This window comes from Bufo bufo, chromosome 4 (genome assembly GCF_905171765.1).
Source record: "Bufo bufo chromosome 4, aBufBuf1.1, whole genome shotgun sequence".
Lineage (NCBI taxonomy): Eukaryota > Metazoa > Chordata > Amphibia > Anura > Bufonidae > Bufo > Bufo bufo.
The window spans coordinates 59,503,319-59,508,031 of record NC_053392.1 but is presented as its reverse complement, the minus strand read 5'-3'; positions in this window follow the sequence as shown (position 1 = coordinate 59,508,031).

Below are 4,713 nucleotides of genomic sequence, written 5' to 3'. Positions count from 1 at the left end.
AGGGACCTGGGGAGGGGTTTTTAAGTTAGTCTTTTGAGGGTGGCCTGAATGGCCACCCTAGATGTCCCCTGAACTGTGACTTTCACAGCACTCCACTCCCTTAACAGTGTCATCCACAGCGCCCTGCCCCTTTAAAGCTGACCTACAGCAGTGAAGAAAAATGGCGGGGTTGTTATGGAAACCTGGTGTAAAACTGTGTGTATGTGGAGACTAAGGGCCTGCGAGCTTCTATTGGCTGATAAGGGTCATGTAACCAGGCTTTTATTGGCTAATGCATTTTTTTGGGAATATCTCAGAGAGCTGAGACCTGGTCTAAAAGCTTCCCGGCCACCTGATGTACCCGTGTGCCAAATTTCGTGATTGTAAATGCAATGGTGCGGATTCCTTTAGTAGACATACACACATACATACACTCAGCTTTATATATTAGATAAATGATGGGGTTGACAGGTACTTCATGTGTATGGGAGTCTTAGGGTTCCGTCATATTTGCGTGCGTTATATGTACAGTATATGTATCTGTTTTTAAAGATTATAATATGCATGTCAAAATAAAATTTTAAAAAGTTATAATATTGAAATAAAGAAATGCCCACCAGATGTAGTTTGCCCCCACCACAGCAACCTTAACTAGTATATATTATATATATCAAAATAACTGTTACACAATGGCAGAAAAAGTTTAGATTTTTTTTAAACCATATTGTGGTATTTTTCACAGAAAAAAAAATAATAAAAAAACAAAAACGAGATTTTTGTACTTACCTTAAATCTGTTTCTCTTCCGTTCATTGAGGGACACAGGCTTGACCATGGGTATAGCTGTTGCCACTAAGAGGCAGACACTAAGCACAAAGGTGTGAGCTCCTCCCTTCAGCTATACCCTTCCTACAGGGACTAAGCTAAAATCAGTTAGTGCAAAAGCAGGAGGAGAAGAAAGACACAACAGGAAACCAAACTAGGTACAAATCCAGGACCACACGGGCCAGAAAAGGCTTGTAAACAAGAGAACAGGTGGGAGCTATGTCCCCCAATGAACAGAGAAACTGATTTTACGGCAAGAAAAAAAATCTAGTTTTCTCATCAGTGTCTTTGGGGGACACAGGCTTGACCATGGGATGTTACAGAGCAGTCCCAAGAGTGGGCCTAAACAAAAAAATCTCCGGCCAATTAGAGAACTGCCGTCTGCAAAACTCTACGCCCCAGAGAAGCGTTAGAAGACGCAAAAGGTGTGCACCCTGTAAAACTTGGAAAAAGTATGCAAAGACGACCAGGTAGCTGCCTTGCATACCTGCAGGGCCGAAGCCCCATGATGCACTGCCCAAGAGGCCCCAACTACCCGAGCAGAATGAGCAGTAACCCGGAAGGGCGGGGCCCGGTCACTGATGCGGTAAGCTTCCACAATGGCCAAACGAATCCATCGGGAAATGGAAGTTTTAGACACAGCCAGCCCTCGTCTCGGCCCCTCTGGAATGACGAACAGGGAAAGAGAACGTCTGGGACAGGTAGATGCCAACGGCTCGTACCAAATCCAGAGTGTGGAACAACTGCTCACGAGGACGAGACGGGTCAGGACAAAATTAAAGAATAATGATCTGTTTATTAAGATGGAATGCCGACACAACCTTCGGAAGGAAGGACTGAACAGGGCGAAGGACTACCTTGTTCTAATGGAGGATCAGGAAAGGCGACCGACAGGAAAGAGTCGTGAGTTCTGACCTACGGATAGAAGTGATTGCCACCAAAAAGGCCACCATGTAGGACAGGAAGCGAAGCAACACCTGCTGTAAAGGCACAAACGGAGAAGACTGGAGAGCGCTGAGCACTAGATTAAGATCCCAAGGATTCACCGGAGGACGGAAAGGGGGCGCAGTGTGCACAACTCCCTGCAAGAAGGTCCGAACTGCAGGAAGCGAAGCCAAGTTCTGCGGCAACGAGAAACGAATGGGAGACCGCTGGTGACGCTCGCACCAACTAAAGTAGGACCTCCAGGTCCAGTGGTAGATTCGGGAAGACGACAACTTCCTGGCCCGAATCATGGTCTGGACCACGGCATCCGAGAAACCCCAAGCCCTTAGTACGGCAGCTTCAACAGCCATGCCGTTAAATGTAGCGACCCTAAATTCGGGTGGAAGATCGGTCTCTGCGACAAGAGGTCCTCCCGAAGAGGAAGACGCCAGGGTTAGTCGGCAAGGAGGGTGACTAGAGATGTGTGCCTAACCTGGTGTGGCCAAATCGGGGGCCACGAGAATGACAGGCAGACCTTCGGACCTGATCTTCCGGAGTAGACACGGAATGAGAGGAAGAGGAGGGAACACGTAAGGAAACGTAAACTGACTCCACGGAATCACTAGGGTGTCGCACGCCAGGGCCATGGGAACCCTGGACCGCGCAACGAATTTCTCGACCTTGCGGTTGAAGCGGGAGGCCATGAGATCCAGTTCCGGCCGACCCCATCGCTCGCAGGTGGCTAGAAACACCTGCGGATGGAGAGCCCATTTGCCGGGATCGAGACGCTCCCGGCTGAGAATGTCAGTGATCCAGTTGTCGACGCCAGGGATGTGAACTGCCGACAGCGTCGAAACATGGCTCTCCGCCCAGCTGAGGATCCAAGCTGTTTCCGCCATGGCTGCCAGACGGCACCCTGGTGATTGAGATACGCCACAGCCGTGGAGTTGTCGAACTGCACTCGAACCGGTTGTCCCCGGAGATGGTTGGTCCAATGCAACAGAGAGAGACGGATCACTCTCAATTCCAGAGTGTTGATTGGGAGGGAACGTTCCTCGCGTGGTCATACGCCTTGAACGGATAGATTTCCCAACACTACGCGGGGGTGCGCGTATGACCACGCGAGGAACGTTCCCTCCCAACCGGTTCGAGTGCAGTTCGATAGGTTAACCGCTGTGATGGATAAAAAAAAGACAGGACTTGCCGCAGAAAATAAACTGTCAGATGACATGCAGAATGTAAAAATAAATTCCCCATTAAAAGTGTCCTGTCTGACCCAGGAAGAAGTACATCAGCGACTTAAAAAGATTAAAATAGACAAATCGCCAGGACCGGATGGCATACACCCCCGTATCCTAAGGGAATTAAGTAATGTCAAAGCCAGACCCTTATTTCTGATATTTGCGGACTCTATACTGACAGGGAATGTTCCACAGGATTGGCGCATGGCAAATGTGGTGCCAATATTCAAAAAGGGTCCAAAAACAGAGCCTGGAAACTATAGGCCGGTAAGTTTAACATCTGTTGTGGGTAAACTGTTTGAAGGTTTTCTGAGAGATGCTATCTTAGAGCATCTCAACGGAAATAAGCAAATAACGCCATATCAGCATGGCTTCGTGAGGGATCGGTCATGCCAAACTAATTTAATCAGTTTCTATGAGGAGGTAAGTTCTAGACTTGACAGTGGCGAATCAATGGATGTCGTATATCTGGACTTCTCCAAAGCATTTGACACTGTACCACATAAAAGGTTAGTATATAAAATGAGAATGCTCGGACTGGGAGAAAACGTCTGTATGTGGGTAAGTAACTGGCTCAATGATAGAAAACAGAGGGTGGTTATTAACGGTACACACTCAGATTGGGTCACTGTCACTAGTGGGGTACCTCAGGGGTCAGTATTGGGCCCTATTCTCTTCAGTATATTTATTAATGATCTCGTAGAAGGCTTGCATAGTAAAGTATCAATTTTCGCAGATGACACTAAACTGTGTAAAGTAATTAACACTGAAGAGGACACTATACTACTACAGAGGGATCTGGATAGATTGGAGGCTTGGGCAGATAAGTGGCAGATGAGGTTTAACACTGACAAATGTAAAGTTATGCACATGGGAAGGAATAATGCAAGTAACCCGTACATACTAAATGGTAAAACACTCGGTAACACTGACATGGAAAAGGATCTAGGAATTTTAATAAACAGCAAACTAAGCTGCAAAAAACAGTGTCAGGCAGCTGCTGCCAAGGCCAATAAGATAATGGGTTGCATCAGAAGGGGCATAGATGCCCGTGATAAGAACATAGTCCTACCACTTTACAAATCGCTAGTCAGACTACACATGGAGTACTGTGTACAGTTCTGGGCTCCTGTAAACAAGGCAGACATAGCAGAGCTGGAGAGGGTCCAGAGGAGGGCAACTAAAGTAATAACTGGAATGGGGCAACTACAGTACCCTGAAAGATTATCAAAATTAGGGTTATTCACTTTAGAAAAAAGACGACTGAGGGGAGATCTAATTAATATGTATAAATATATCAGGGGTCAGTATAGAGATCTATCCCATCATCTATTTATCCCCAGAACTGTGACTGTGACGAGGGGACATCCTCTGCGTCTGGAGGAAAGAAGGTTTGTACACAAACATAGAAGAGGATTCTTTACGGTAAGAGCAGTGAGACTATGGAACTCTCTGCCTGAGGAGGTGGTGATGGTGAGTACAATAAAGGAATTCAAGAGGGGCCTGGAGGTATTTCTGGAGTGTAATAATATTACAGGCTATGGCTACTAGAGAGGGGTCGTTGATCCAGGGAGTTATTCTGATTGCCTGATTGGAGTCGGGAAGGAATTTTTTATTCCCCTAAAGTGGGGAAAATTGGCTTCTACCTCACAGGTTTTTTTTTTGCCTTCCTCTGGATCAACTTGCAGGATAACAGGCCGAACTGGATGGACAAATGTCTTTTTTCGGCCTTATGTACTATGTTA